The sequence below is a fragment of the Cibotium barometz genome, chromosome 35 (assembly GCF_041138505.1).
Source record: "Cibotium barometz isolate CiBa-2024 chromosome 35, ASM4113850v1, whole genome shotgun sequence".
Lineage (NCBI taxonomy): Eukaryota > Viridiplantae > Streptophyta > Polypodiopsida > Cyatheales > Cibotiaceae > Cibotium > Cibotium barometz.
In genome coordinates, this window is record NC_141080.1 from 31,550,530 (window position 1) to 31,567,786 (window position 17,257).

Genomic DNA, 17,257 nt, shown 5'->3' on the forward strand with positions numbered 1-17,257 from the left:
ACCAGGCTTTTGCCTACCATGGCCCCCCCATCCGGAAATGTACTTGGAAAGTTGTTGACGGTGATTGGTGCAAATGTCCTCCAATGTATGAGTATCGATATGTACTCATAGAGCAGCTGCTACATTAACTTAGCCAAAAGAATAGTAAGCTATAGGCTTAACAAAAATGTATTGGAAGATTGTTAGGAGTTTCTTGTGATTCTACCATTTTTAGGTAGGCCATTTGTGTGACACCCTTGTGTTTTTGTCTTTTTTTGTCTTTTTTATTTTCTTTTGTTTTTTTTAAAACCACTTTGTGAGCAACAGGTTCTTGTGGCTACTCTTTTTTTTTCGAGAGAATAGATTCTTACGTCTGCTGCGTAGCTTCTACCCTCATGCTTCTCCAGAAGAGCATTGTGAGTTTGTCCTTGATGTGCTCACCTGTCTCTGTTGTTATAGAAGTGGGAATTGATTCTTGAATTTTTGGCTCAAGTATTGTCGAGGCGGCAGGGATAGCTTCTGGTTGGTTTTGCCATTGGTGTTGACTGAACATGCAAGCTCGCGTGTATGTGTTGAATGCATGAGAGGAGTTGAGTGGCTTGCTTGGTGTTGCGCTTGGGCCTCCATTCTTGGCAAGCTTTAGGTGAAGTTCTTGGAATTGAAGTTGGTGGTGAGGCGTACTTCACTTTGTTCAATCTCTCGCAACCATATGATGGGATTGCCATCATAATATCCTTGTTCTTGAAGCATGTGCATAGGCACCCATCTTTGATGAACATTAGGAGTTGATGGTTGATGCCTTTGAGGCTTCTTTCTTTGAGCAGGGCTGGGGAACTTCTTGATAAGCTTGGGAATCCAAGCGTTGGTATTACCTTGGTAGTACCCTTGTGCTTGCAGTAATCTCTTTGGTACACACACTTGTTGAGTTGTTGGAGTTCTTTGAGGAACTCGCATAGGATTTTGGGGTTTATTGAGGAGTTGGAGTTTACAACTCTAATGAAGGATAGAGATTCTCACACTTTAAATCCTTGCGCACCCCTCCCCGTACTTTGGCAAAGGTAAGATTCAACATAGCTTGAAAAGTTTTGTTGTAAATCTTAGCCTATTGTCTCAAAGGAGAGGCTAAGACATGGATGTAGGTATTCATTAAAATTTTTTGAAGTACTCATATTTCTCCTTATGAACCTGAATACAAAGAAGTGAAGGTTGCTTGTTTAGCTCAGTATGCTAGAGAAAGGGATCCCAATGGGATTTGGAGAGAGCTTTGTCACTATCAGCAAGCACCTAATCAAGAAGTGGATCAATATATGATTCATTTTGTTGAATTATGGAATAACTGGAGAGCTACGTTCGCATCCTAAAGTTCACCTAAGATGATTAAGAAGGAGATATTTGTGGCCGGCCGGCAGACTTAAGTCAACAGATCTCAGATTGAAAGTGGAACTAAAGAACCCTCTCTGCTTTGATGAAGCTATCCGAATTACTCGAGAAAAAGAGGAAAATAAAGAGACTAGGGAAATTAGGGTTCCAAGAGGATCCAAAGAAGAGGCCTGTCATTCAATGAAGTCAATCCTACTCCCAAAGAAGAACCAACTCCTCCCTAGTTTAAAGGGATGGATGATTCCTTGAAAGATGAATTGCATGAAGTTGTTGAATTAATGAAAAGAATGAGTCTTAATATGGTTGGTGGTAGTGGAGTAATTTTAATCTTCCTTGGCCTTTGAGTTTTGCATTGAGGAAAAGGATTTGATTGTTGAGGCACCCAGATTGGATTGGCACCTTTGTAGTAGCCTTGAGCTACAAGTAGCTTCTTTTCCACCCACATTTTGATACCATTAAGTTTTGGATAAAGTGGAAAGTTTGGTGCCCTCCTCCACATTGGTTGTTGGCACTGAAGTTGCGGGTTTGAGACTCATGGGAATTGTTGATGATGAGGCTTGAGTCTCTTGTAGAGTGGTTTCCAATGTGATGAGGCTTTTGAGCATTCAGCCCACTCCTTAGGTGAGGTTGGTTGATGAGGAGTTGTCGAGGTTGAGGCTTGTCCTTTAAGGTCATGTTTAGAGATAGATGGTTGCACTTGGGAGACTTTTTTAGGAATAGTTGTTAATTGTGAGGTTTTGGCATTGGATTTTGTTGATGAGGATGAAGTTGAAGGGGTAGATTCTTTGTTTGAGTTGGTCATTGTCGCAGATGGTAGGACTTTGACTAGAGAGATAAGGAAGGTTCTAGAGCTTTTGAGATGGTAGGAATTTTGAGCATGCAATCCACTCCTTAGGTGAGGTTGGTCAATTGAGGAGTTGTCGAGGTTGAGGCTTGTACTTTGAGGTCCTGTTTAGAGATAGATGGTTGCACTTGGGGGACTTTTTCAGGAATAGTTGTTAATTGTGAGGTTTTGGCTTTGGATTTTGTTTTGATGAGGATGAAGTTGAAGGGGTAGATTCTTTGTTTGAGTTGGTCATTGACGCAGATGGTAGGACTTTGACTAGAAAGGCTTTTGAGGAAGAGGCTTGTAGCCTTTTACATTCAGCATCATAGAAATCCATTAGGGTTGGATCCTCTTCCTTGTAGTATGATATTGTCAACTTTGTGTTGTTGACCATCATGATGACCCTATTGCTAGCAAATCATAGTGGTTCTTGGAAAGCAATAGTCCATTTATGCCCCAAGATCACATCTTCTTCCAGCACATACTCAACCACAAAAAACTTACACACAAGGGGATTAGATTCTATATAAATGGTTTGTTCAAAGTACCCCGAAAATGGCATGTTGATGTCTTTTGTGAATGGAATTTTCTTAGGATTAGCGTTGAGTGTTGGTTGACCTAACAAATCCCATAACTTGAGGGTCATGAGATTATGTTCTCGTTGTGTGGATAAAGCGGTGCTTAGAGTGGTGATTTTACTGTAAAGTTCAAATCCAACCATAACTCTTGGGATATTTTGAGTAAGATATGTTGGAAGTTCCAGCTTCTCTAAGGCCTCTTCCTCTTGTAAGAGAAATTTCACAATGCCTGCAGGAGTGTTCAAGGTGATTGCATGGATTCATCAATTGAATACCACAAGTCATGTACCCAAGTTCCACCAAGGATGGCATTATACTCAAGGGGATCTGGGGTAACATGGAATCTAAATTTCCCATTTTTACCGATTGAGTAGCATAGCTAAAGCAACATGAAACTTCAATGTTTTGTCCATTGGCACTTCTTGCGCAAGACCATTGTCTTTAGGGATGATTTTAGGTTGTCCTCCTAATGACACCCAAGTGTCTATTGTCATGATGTTATGACTAGCTCGAGGCCTAATTAATGCACATTTGTGCTTAACATCATTGCCCATAGGAAAATCTAACCATACCATAATAGAATCTTCAAGTGGAACCATGGATGCTCCCATAAATGAATCAATTTCAATTTCCATTTTGGTTTCATTTTCCCATTCACTTTCATCCTCTTCTTGGCTCTCAGCTTTTTCAAGAGTGCCCAATGTCTACAATGAAATACTCGATCCTTTAACAACTTTAACTGAGGTTTGTTTGGAAACTTGCGAATCCTTACAGTCCTGTTCTATGAAGCTCTTGAGATCTTGGCACAAATTGTAAGATTCCTCCTCAGCCTGAATATCAAATAAGCCTCTACTTCAATCCCTTGTAATCATTCTATGTTTCTGAATACAAGAAAATATCATTTTTCCTTGTTTTGCCTAGTGAGATAAAAATTTCTAGAGAGTGGTAAATCAATATTGAGATATTTTTGGATAAATAAATTCTACAAATATCAAAAAAATGTTTCCTTGAAATAGAAAATCAAAATAGATTTTCCAAGGTGCAATTGGAATAAATTAAAATTGATTCAAAAAACCTTAGTCTAAGGGTCCAGATTTTTGAAATTTTTTTGATTATGGTCCAATTAAGGTTCCTATGGACCAATAAGATTAATCCAAGTGTTGGGACAAAATAAATCCAAAAAATAAAAGAAAATATCCAAAAATGAGTAAATGCCCACATAAGATGAAGAGTTGACCAAGTACTAGGTTTATTAGTTAAAAATTATGAAGTATTAATAAAAAAATGAGATATTTTGGAGTAATCATTCATTTTTGACACATGTGTAAGGAAAAGGGAGACCTTCAAGGAGGTGCCTACTTCACATGCTTGGATGAGTTTAAAACTAAAAAATAATAGGATATTTTTATGTCTCCTCTCTCCTAAATCAAACCAAATAAAAAAGGGAGCCACATTGGTCCAAATCTTGTCCAAATTCAGCCAAACTGATGCTGGAAAATTCTAGAACTTAGTTGGACTCAATTAGTGGCCTCCCTCTCCTATAAATAGACCCTCATTCCTTTGTATTATTATCTATGATCTAAACTATGCTCGTATTACTCTAAACTAAGCTTAATTTCTATTATCCTCTAAAAACCTCTACAAAATTGAAGAGATTGGAGCTTCTCTCTCTCTCTTCAATCTTCCTTGGTGACTCCTACAACATACCAAACCAATTGATTGGTTGGGGGCCTCTACTGTGATCAAACAATCAAGTAAATTAGAAGGTAAAGTGTGGATTATTGTCTTTTTCTTATTAAAACTCCAAATGCTTCTCTTCTCAACCCCTCTCAAGCTTGAGAAGCTTTAATTTGAATGGCTTTTGATTACTATTGAAGTTCTTTTATGAATTGTAATAAAGAAACACATAAATTTTTATTTATGCTTAATTTTAATGGTTTTTAAGCATTTCTCTCTCCCCCCAAAGAAAGGTCATTCCTATGACCTATTCTCAATCCAAATGAAGCTTCTCATGAAGCATTTCTCTAATCCAAAAGTAATTTCTATGCTTGTTCGATTGGAGGCCAAAATAATAGCTTTTTAATGCTTTTATGATAGTTATTTCATAGAGAAATTATGAACCAATCCATAATTGGATAATGATCCAATTAGTGGTCATTTTAATCATATCAATAATATTAAATTTCATTCTTTCAATTAAATTGAGAATTATCCGTAATAGCAGAGCGGAGCTATGGTAAAATTTTTGTAAAATAAACACATAAAACATTTTCATAATATGAAAAGAGGACTTCCTACCATATTCTAGGAATTATCATGCTAGATTAATTGAATGATTCTCATTGTAATCATGGAGAAATTAATTTTTATGTTTATGCATAATTAGTAAATTAGGAAAAAGAGAAATTTCTATTAATTTATTTTTATGTTAAAAGAGTAATCCCCATAACATTGGAAATCCATGTATTCCAATTATTTAGAGAAAAAAAATTGGAATGCCAAAATAATGTATATTTTATGAAAGATTTTAGTTAAATTTATCTTTTTGTATAGATAAATTTTTATGATGAAAGAGGAATTTCCACCATATTAAAATTTAAATATTTAAATAAGGAAAGTATAATTCCTAGTGCAAAGGAATTAATGAAGATTTTAATTTAATTTTTAAGAGAAAATATAGTTAAATTTATCTTTTTGTATCGATAAATTTTTATTATGAAAGAGGAATTCCCACCATATTGGAATCCAATTAATTAAATGAAGAAAGTGTAATTCCTAAATATGATAAAAGAGGAATTCCCACTATATTGGAATTCAAATGTTTAGATGAGGAAATTGGAATTTTTAGCTTAAAGGAATTAATGGTTATTTTTATGTAATTTTAAGAAGAATTTTAATAGATTTAATTTATGGAAAAGAGGAATTCCCATGATTGGATTGCACTCATTGAAATGAGAAAAAGAAGGATTTCAAGTTTATTAAAAAAAAAGGTATTGATATTTTAGTTAAAAGATGAATTTCCATGATATTTGAGAAAAGATGGATTAAATTCTAATGTCAAAAGATGAATTTCCATCATAATTCCACTTAATGAATTAAAGTTGGGAATTATGTGGTAGAAGGAATATCCTTGGATATTTTAATTGGTGAAATCACTAAATTGATATTTACCCAAAAACTAGATGTTTAGTTGAAAGGAATCCTGGGGCAGAACTAAATTGAATGAATTTAGTTAGACTACGTGAGGTCGGATAGTAAACCTAATTGTCCTTCTCTCGAACTGAATTAGACAAAAACTTCATGTGACCAATTTCAATAACTAAATCCAAAGAATAGACTACCGGAACTAATCTAGTTTTTCCTTGACCAATCTCACCATGAATCTAGTTGGATAAATAGATAAAATGACGGGTAGATTACCCTCATGAGAGATCAAGGATCCTCATTATGGAACTGGGAATTATGGAAAAAGGGTCTTTGGAATCGATTTCAAACTGGAATCTCACTTGCATTGGAAACTCTGTTTTTCATTCAAAGGACCGTTTTACGCCAGAATGTTGGAGGAAGCATTTGGCTTATGTTTTTCTAAAAGGAGGTTTGTTGGAACAGCTGGCGGGGAGTCGTCAAGGGACGTCGCCCACGACAAAGCTTGCCGAGGTCTTGAACCAGCCTCGGTACGGTTAAAATGGTGCGCTTCCGGTACGATGGGTGAGGACCGACGAAGCGGTCCCTGAGTGAAGTGCTAGGACACCTAAGGAGGATCCTAGAGGGTTCTGACCAAGCAATGCATGAGCTTGCGGTTGCTAGGACACCCAGGCATATGTTGAGGAAGATATCTGATGGACAAAAAGGAAAGGTTTTGGGAATGAAAATTTGATACTGGATCTCGTTGGTTGGCCAACTGGTCTTCAACAAAGAGTTCAGAGGATGCATTTTTGTAATACAATGGACTTGGAATTTTGGAAAATGATGATCGAAAATATTATGATTTTATTCAAGGATTGTCTTAAAGCCAGTCGAATCTATTATAAATGGCAATTTCATATTGGGTTTGTACGTGGTATGCTTATTTGTTTTTTGCATGAATCGCCGGCTAGGGTGCCTGGGAACTCTTTTCCTCTCGGTACCCAGGCAAAAACCTAATCAAATCTTTATAAAGGAATCCCACCAATTCAATGGTCGGTGGGTAGTTGGCTAACCCATGGGCCAGATGGGGCTAGGCTGGATCAGAGGATTCTTGAGAAACAACTAGATACGATTAGTTACGTTAATTATTTTAAATCCTGAGAAGACCTTGTTCTGTGGGAAGGGATCATCGGCTGTGCCCTCGAAAATGAGAAAAAAAGCAGTGATTCCATGGACCAAGTGCATGTCTCTTCTTGATCTGACCATGTGACTTCAGGTTCGGTCAGATAAGTTTAATTTAGTCAAGACTTGACTCGTTAGAGTAATCTCCTAGAGTTAAAAGATTTTTCCCCTTCCTGGCGGAATCGCTCGTGCCTTCCGGGCGAGGGGAGTCTTCCGGGCCTGGTCTTAGAGGGACCACCCCCCGGGCTAGCCTCTCATCCTCGGACATCCGCGGGCGAGGCCCGAGTGTGCAGGACCCTTGCCCCACACGAGAGGCCGACGCCGCTTCCGTACACCAGCCGGCAGGAGCCCCGGAGGAGCAGGCGAGTGGGGACCTCACACAAATCATGGTTAGCCTTTGAAGGTGCAAGGGCTGAAGCTATGCCAGTCTTATGATGAGAGAAGAGCACTCCTCCAATTGAGGATTTGAGAGACCGCTTTAATTTCATAAGGTATTCATTGAATTCCTCACATGATTTTGAGTTTATTTCAGTAGAGAGTACGTCTTCCTCTTGAAAAGGAAAGAGATACTCTTCCAATTTTTGTATTTTGGTTGCTTTTTTAGGTTTGACATGATGAGGTTCAATCACAATTGGTGATCGTGTATGACACTCAACAATACTAAGCATGTTCTCCTCAGCTTGCTTTTTATGTTCCACATATGTCATGTGATCATGATTTTCACTTTTGGGTGATTGGGCGAGTTCTAGTTTCTTGATTGGATTGGGAGATACACTAAGTGATGAGTTAGAACTTGTTTTGTCTTCAATAAGTGACGTACTAGAACTTGTTTTATCTTCTGACTTTCCTTGGATTGTCAGGTTTTCATTATGTTAGACCATGCGATGAGAAGGAACTTTCTTTCGGGCTTTTGTATTATGTGTCGCACATGTGGGTTTTGTGGTTTGAGGGGCACCATTTGAGGTGGATTCTTCCGTATCATGTGTAGCTTTTGGCTCTTTTGTGGTGAGGTCCTCCATAGGATCCTTTCCCCTGTCCTTTATTTCAACGTTGGTTTCGACAGTCTGTTGGCCCTTTTTTTTCTCGGGTTTAGAAGGGTTTGCTTCCGTTTTTGGCTTCTGTTTTAAAACATGCTCTTATACCCATTTCAAATTATGTTCCTTTGCATTATTTTTGACTGTTTCACGTGCCTTAGCTTGTAAGCGTGCAAGCACATTCAAAGGTACTGTGGACAATCACCCATTTTGCACACTCAAGATGTTAAGAGTTGTATTCTGCGAGAGAGGTTGCATTGAAACAACTCGCCTTAGGGGATCTTAGAATATGTGATTGATGCCACATCATTCACATATGGGTTGCAAAGTGTCAGTGTGATGATGACTGTGGGCATGGAAGTATTCCAAACTGTGCAGTCTGCCACCTTGTGTAGTCCATGATAATAGAAGCACAACTGCTTCTTGAGCAGTTGGTACCCTTTGGACTGAGCAGTTGGTACCCTTTGGACTGAGTAGTTTCTACTCTTTGGACTGAGCAGTTTCTACCCTTTGGATTGAGCAGTTTCTACCCTTTGGACTGTGTTTGTTTGGGGCACCAGAGATTGAGGTTTTGAGGTTTCTGTGGGTGAATTGGGACATTGGAGTGTGTCGTGACCAAAGGTTTTGCAATGTATGCAGTACAGAAAGATAGGCCTACAGTATGCACATTGGGGATTGGGATGGTAGTGAGGGAAATGAACACAAGGCATTTCACTCATCACTTTGAGAGGCATTAAGGATGTTTGGTTTTGAGAGAGCTCATCCTCTCTTGGAATCTTTTAAGCAAAGTTATGTAGAATTTAGTGAATGACAATTCCGAGATCAATTTTTCTTTAGTCATTGCTTCACTTGGTTTAGATGAGGAACATCTCATATCATGATCATCCTCCATTATGTTGTCATCTAAATGGATTGCTTCTTTACAACATTGCGAATGTTTTTGGATTGGATACAATGATCAAGTTGTGTAAGCTATTATTATTTATTCCCATCATGAAACATCTCTTCCATTGAGCATCGTTTAGTTTCTCCCATGGCTCACATCATGAGTCCAAGATTTTTACTCGAAGGATAAAATCTCTAATGGTTTCGTTTTATTTTCGCTCAATCGAATAGAGTTCGCTTGTTGCACTCCATCGATCACCTTGTCATGAAAAGCTATGGATAAAGGCTGTTTTCAAGCTTCTAAAGTTTGTCTTAATTACTGGCATCAACGTGATGAACCATCGACTAGCCTTTTCCCCTAAGCAAAGGTTTAATGCATGTACCTTGGTGGGGCAGTTAGGATTTCCAAAGGCTTCACATCTTTGTTCATATATTTTGCATGAATTAAATAGGATAAGTCATTCCATTGTATTTGCCCATGATTTTGGAAATTTGTTTAACTGTGCTTTTGAATGATGGGTGCTAATGTGGTTAGGACCTCATTTAGTCCTTGGGTAACCCCCCTTCCTAGATTAGTCAATATGTCCAAGGTTTGTGCATTTAGGGGTTGCAAAGGGTTGGTAGCTAGCACTTCTAAACGTTTAGTTTTTGTGGTAGTGCTAGGCAAGGGACCAAATCCCGAAGGGATTGATGTGACAGGGGGGGGAAAACCCGATGACATGCTTGTTGTCGGCATGGCAAATGATGGTATTGGGAAATGCATTTGGGGCATGGATCTCAATGGCTCAAAGATTTCAGCCATTGGGTTCAAATTGGGTGTCGGTCCATGTAATCCCTCTATTGTTACCATATCTTGACGTTGCCAATTTCTCCTTAATGAGCAAGTGCACATGTGTTTTTTTTAAAAAAAGGTTTTATTATAGCCTATTATAGCCTCAGGAGGCTTGGCGCACCTTTCGCTGTGTCAAATGAGAATTCGTTCGCCTTAAGTTGCGTAGGCGCTAAGCGCATGTGAACGACCACTTAGAGATAGTTTTTTGAAAAAAGTGTGTGCCACTTGTGTCTTAGATGGTATTCGAGGTCCCAAAAGCGCATGTGAATGCCCTTAGGATGAACTTTTCCAGAAAAAGTGCATGCTAGTAGCATCCGAGATGGAAGACGAGGTCTCAAAACCTATTTTCCATCACTTTCTCAAGATGATTTTTTTTTGAAAATATTTTTCTTGTTTTGCAGCTCGTTTTTGAATGTGTTCCAAAAGCAATTTAGAAAAACATTATATGAGAGAGTTGTAGTATTTTTGAAGTGCTACAACTTTGTCTCTCTAAATGTTTCATGATTTTGTCGTCTAGACACTCAAAAAGCAACGCGAATATGGTACGCGATCTTTTTTTTGGCTATTTTGGGTGATTTTTAGTGCTTTGTCTGTTTTTGCCTCAATTTTCAGGTTGTATTTTTAGGCTATTGGTCGGACGCCAAAATGATGGATTTTTCCCTCAGACACTCATACCAATTTTGAAGAGCTCAATGCAAGCTTTCCGATGAGCAGTAGCACGCGTTCATCGGACTCACGGTTTAGGTGATATGAGCCTCCAAACAGGGTTGTTTTCTATACTCTTTTTTGGACTTGTTCCATGCCATGAAAGTGCAGGGACCTTTCACACTGTGAAATGGATCTCACAGACTTAATTAAATTTAATTATTATTTTTTCCACACGGACCTGTTTCACGCCATGAAACTGAGGGTTTCATGAAAACGTGAAATGGGTATTTCACGATTTTGTTTTCACGCGGACCTGTTTCACGTCGTGAAATAGAGGGTTTCACAAAAATGTAAAATGGGTATTTCATGGATTTTTTTTCCATGCGGGCCTGTTTTACGCCGTGAAATAGAGAGTTTCAGAAAAACGTGAAATGGGTATTTCACATTTTTGTTTGTTGGAGTCGAGGGAAATTCGAGTTTCCTTGTGTGGGGGAATATTTTTTGAATTTTAAATTGGGGAGATAGGGGCATTTTCCCAAAAAAGGTAAATGGGAATAAAACAGTCAACACTTAAAAAAAGGCTTTAATATTAAGAAGGTAGGGGAGATTTATGGAGTAGAGAGCTTTAACCAGAAGCTTATCTTTAGTTACAATAGTCTCTCTAATCAGCATGAGATCTTGAATTACTCTAATCTTTGTCTAAACCTTCTTGTGTAATTGTAGTATCTTGGTGTCAAGCTCCTTTAATCTCCTCTGCACAACGTACCTCTCTCTGCATGAATCAGATTGTCTTTCAGCCTAATGTGCTGAGAAGGGGATCTGTTAAATATGAAATTCAATCTATTTAACCAAAGCAACCAAAACATTTCACATCTCAAGACAAACCAAAGCTCCATTGAGCAACCTATACTTTCACCCAAAATCAGATTTTTCCACCCTAGGGTCAGACCATTCCATGACATAATGCAGTTAGTTAGAGAGACAAAACACTGCTGAACCTGGGACAATGTATGAAGATATGCAAGTCATCCTCTAGCCCTTGACATCTGAGACATTTGCCATCTCCAATATGACATCTGTAAGCTTTCTGTTGTGTCCACAAGGCTCTGCTCATTAACAGCTAGGCCAAGTAGGCTTTCTTAGGTTCAAACTACCTATTCCATAATTTGCCAAAAAGGAAATACCAATGAGTTCTATCCCACAAGAGATTCCATCTTCTATCAAGGGTGCAGTGTACAGGCGGAGAGCTTTTCCTAGCCGAAATGAGAAGGAGGTTTGATTGATTGTTCCACTGAAAGGCTTTGGGAAGAGGAAGGTCCCTATTGTATAGCAACCAGTCAGAGTGTGACCAAATGCCAATTCTGTCGCCAAGGAGCTCTAATTCTGCATTTGTCCAGCTGTTGCAATTACTATCCCATACATCCCTCTAGTAGCTATAAATACCAGCATTGTGTAATTTGAGAGCTGCACCAGTCTTGGCCTTCTCCCTGACAGTTGTGGTTCACCAGATAATCTTCTTGTTGGAAGTGTTTCGAAGGGCGTTTGGGTGAGCCATAACATTTTTGGCGCCACTGTTAGGGAGCTATCCCTTGGCTTTTTCCACTGTTTGCTTTCTTATCTATGCATAACCAACCGCAGTACACGTAGTGCAACGTAACGGTGTGACAACGCTTGGGAGGCACGGTGGAATTGCTTCTTAAGAAGTTGTGGAGCTTGGAGACCTCAAGGGTTACGAGCTAGGCCAATGGAAAGATCCTCACAACATGTATAATTTAATTATCACTTCATGGCTCATTATAAAGCAAATTTCCATTATCACTTGATCTAAAATGTTTACACAACTAAAAAGAAAAACAAAAAAACAAAAACTTACAGACCTAACTGCAATGAATCAAAGTGTGAGAGGAGCCAAGTGAAGTGCAAGCAAAGATGAAAGTAATAGGAGCAAGCCTTCCATGTTTCAATGCATATGCATAATTAAACCGATTTGTATTTGCAGGTGAGGAAGTAAACTCCATTGCCCTTGATTCCACTATGTTACCTTGTCTCCAATCCTTCTATCCAAAGAGTCAATGAACTATACAAGAAGCTATGTGTGGAGTTCTTTAACCATGGTTATGTACAAGACAATGACCACTTCATTTACTCCTTGACCACACCTTTCTTAGGAGCACTAGATCTTAATGTCATAGAGACAAACTCTTGTGGGATGACATATGGATGTAGAATAATGAGAAATTTGAGTTCTTTTAGTGAGGATAATAGATAGCTGTATAGTTTGTGAGAAATAGATATACGGTACATATTGTAGCCTAACACCTTCTATTGTGTGTTCTTGCTTATGTGTTCTTGTAGCTAACTAGTGCAAATAAGTTTGGATGGGAAACTGAAGGACTTGAAAGAGGATAGAGTTTATTCTATTGCATGCCCATCCCCCTACCACATATTGACAAGAGTAACCTGCTTTTGTTTGTTAAAAGAAGAAGACACCGCCAAGACAAGTACATAATATTCCAAATGGTAAGGTAGCATAGATGCAAGCGAGATTCACAAGACGTTAAGTTTGGTTTTATTTTAAGTTTTTTGTGTAGGACTTCAGAAAATTCTTGAAGAATGAGGTATTATGGTGTTAGATTATTGAGATCATACTGATCAAGTTCGTGGAGCCACAACTTGATGCATAGATGCAAACGAGATTCACAAGACGTTAAGTTTGGTTTTATTTTAAGCTTTTTGTGAAACCATTGCTCTTGGCTAAAAAATACACATGCAGGACTTCAGAAAATTCTTGAAGAATGAGGTATTATGGTGTTAGATTATTGAGATCATACAAATCAAGTTCGTGGCGAAATAACTTGCCTGCAATGTTTTCAATGGTGACTCTTGAATAGTCAGCTCTTCATCTTATGTGGGCATTTACTCATTTTTGGGTATTTTTCTTTTACAAATTGGATTTATCTCCTCCCCACACATGGATTGATCTTATTGGCCCATAGGAACCTTAATTGGACCATAATCCAAAAATTGGACCATAATCCATTTTTTTTGAAAATCTAGACCCTTAGGCTAAGGTCCTTTATACCCATTTTCAATTAATTCCAATTGCACATTGGAAAGTTCTTTTTGAATTTCTATTTCAGGGGAATTCATTTTAGACACACACACTCACAAAACCCTAAAAGAGAACACACAAGGTGAGAGGCTGAAAATCTTCTTCTTCTTCACACAACACTCAACACACCATATACAAAGATAAGAGTACACACGATATGAAAGGTACTCAACCAAATACATACTAGGGTTCTCTATAGTGTGAACCCAACTAAATGAGCTGGCGCTATAACAATGCTAGAGTCTCTAGAATGGTTGTCACACAACCTGTCATCCCACTGGCCGCATATATCACCCATGATCTCACCAACCATGCCAGCGGTGTAAGTGTGGGGCCTATCCCCCAGGCGGGTCATCAGTGTCCACCGCCTCACTAGATGAGCTCGATATCTCAACACTCCCCCTCGAGCTCAACTCCATCTCATGTACACCAAGCGAAGCCCTGAATCTGCGGAGCTTCTTTGTACTTACCCAATGCTTTGGTGAAGATGTCAGCGACTTGATCCTGTGTGCTGACATAAACAAGGTCAACGTCTCCTGCCAAAACCTTCTCTCTAACAAAATGGTAGTGGACCTCTATATGCTTCATGCGAGCATGAAAAACTAGGTTCCTGGCCAACTGTGTACTGCTAATGTTGTCACAGAAAATGACAACTTGTCTATCCACTGATAGACCCAAATCTGCAAGTAGCTTTCTCAACCAAGCTACCTCACATGCTGCCATAGCAGCACCTCTGTACTCGGACTTTGTACTGGATAGAGCAACCGTAGGCTGCTTCTTGCTGCTCCAAGTCACAACAACACTCCCCAAAGAAAACATGAAGCCACTAGTAGATCTTCTATCTGAGATACTACCAGCCTAATCAGCATCTGTGTATCCATGTACACATATCTCTGTCCTAGTTTCATAAAATAGTCCACAATGCAAAGTAGACCTCACATACCTCAGTATGCGTCTCAATGCATCCAAATGCGACTTCCAAGGAACCTGCATAAACTGACTCACCAACCCAACAGCATAGCTCAAATCTGGCCTGGTGATCATCATGTAGATCAAGCTTCCTATTATGTGCCTATACATAGTAGGATCCTCCAAAATCTCTCCTGAATCTGCATTCAACTTGCCATTCTGATCCAATGGCACTAAGATAGGCTTATAGCCTATCATACCATACTTGGACAACATGTCCAAGCCATACTGTCTCTGCAGTAATCCAATACCATGTGGTGACCTAATCACCTCAATGCCCAAGAAATATCTGAGCTCCCCCAGATCCTTCATCTCAAACTTCTATCTAAGCAAGATCCTTACATTGAAGATCTCTGCATCATGGTCCCCCCCCGTAATGATCGTCATCTACATAGATGACAACAAGCACAACCCCTCTATCACTGTGTCTGACATACAGTGAGAAATCTGCATTGGCTACATGAAAGCCAATAGTGACAAGATATTCAAAAATCTTGTCAGACCATGCTCTTGGTGCTTGTTTTAAGCCATACAAGGCTTTCTTCAACCTGCAAACATGCTCGGGGTGACTCATATCCTCATAACCAGGTGGCTGTAACATATACACCTCTTCCTGCAAATCCCCATGCAAGAATGCATTTTTTACATCCATCTGATGTAAAGACCATTGCTTTGACATAGCCACTGCTATCACAACTCTCACTGTTGCCATCTTGGCAACTGGGCTAAAAGTTTCCTCATAATCAATGCCATATGCCTGTGTATATCCTTTGGCTACCAATCTAGCCTTGTACCTGCTTATGCTTCCATCACTGTTATGTTTTACTTTGTACACCCACTTGCATCCAATGGCTTTCTTGCCTTCACGAAATTGCACTAAATCTCAAGTCTCATTTCCATATAGTGCATCCATCTCCTCATCCATAGCTTTCTCCCAACACACATTTCCAACAGCCTCATCAATGCATGTGGGCTCTACAACCTGTACAAGTTTTGCCATGTATGCATAGTGATGTGCCACATAACCATCATAGGTAAACCTCTGCACAGGATTCTTCACTCTCCCAGATCTTTGCACCTTTGCATTCATGGCTTCCATAGTCTTCTTTACACCAGGTGTTCTCATAGCTAGTATCCCAAGATTCTCATCAAGGCTCATCTTTGAGCCACTAGACTCTCCATCAACATGAGAATGCCCTACAGAAATGTCAGGCATACTAAGGGGCTCAATCACTTTCTCTTTGCCTTTATGTGATGTACTAATCACATTTGCAGGACTGGTATTATGACGCAGCCTGTCACTCCATGGTCTATCAACTGAACCACTAGATGAGGACACTCCTGGTCCACTCAAAGACTGTGATTGCTGACTTGCATTTTGTGCAACCACATTTCCACTCACATTAGTCCACAACTTCTTTTTTAGTAGCATACCAGCTGCTCATCTCATCAAAACATCCCTGCTTACCCTCAACTCACGTGTAGTAGGGTTATAACACCTGTATCCCTTTTGCTCAAGGGAATACCCAATAAACACACATTTTTCAGCTTTTGGATCCAGCTTAGTTCTCAGCTCATCTGGCACATGCACATATGCAATGCATCCAAAGACGTTCAGATAAGACAAATCAGGTTTTCTACCCAGTAAACCTCTCCTCTGGAGTTACATCATGTATGACTGCAGTAGTTGGAGTCCTGTTCATGATGTAAACTGCTGTAGAAACAGCCTCATCCTAATAGCTATGCGGCATATTCTTCTCTCCCATCAATGCTCGTGCAATCTCAGCAATGTGTCTGTTTTTCCAACTCCATTTTGTTGCGGAGTGTATCTGCATGTAAACTGTCTCCGAATACCATTCTTCTTCAAAAATTCAGAGAACTCATTGGAGAAGTACTCTCTCCCTCTATTTGACCTTAGGCACTTTACATATTTCCTTGTTTGCTTTTCAACCATAACTCTGAAAATCTGAAAATGAGTGAACACCTCACCCTTCTCCTATGAAGTATACCCACACTTTCCTTGTGTGGTCATCAATAAATGTCACATAATACCTGCAGCCTCCTATAGACATGGTCTTTGTAGGATCCCATACATCTGAATGCACAACATCTAGTGCATTTTTGCTCACATTTATGTCACGTGGAAATACATGCTTTGTTTGCTTTCCAAATTGGCATGCTTCACATATTTTCTACATACCTTCAACTTTAAACTTTGGCACATCCCTGTCACAATTTCTATAGTCTGCATAGACTTCATTCTTTGCACATTCACATGTCTAATTTTTTTTATGCCAAATGTCTGTGTCTGCAACAATTCCTGCACCATTTACAAACATCGCAGCACTCACTTCAGGCATGTTTACATTCTATGTAAACATTCTGGCCACTCTGTTGCCTTTTGCAACTAACCTGCACTTGTCTTTAAAGTCTTCAACGTAACAACCATAGGGATTAAAACGAACCTGCAAACCGTGTTGCTCAATCATCTGGCCAACTGAAACCAGATTCTTTGTTATGTTCGGAACATGAGTTCGGAACATGAAGTACATCTACAAGGTACTTCACTTTGCCATCCTGCATAGACAATGGCACATCTCCAACATGGGCAATTGGATGAGTAGTGTCATCCCTTGTTTCCACAAAACCTGGTCTTTCAAGGTTTTTCATCTCCTTGAACCACTCCCCATGACTTGTCATGTGGTT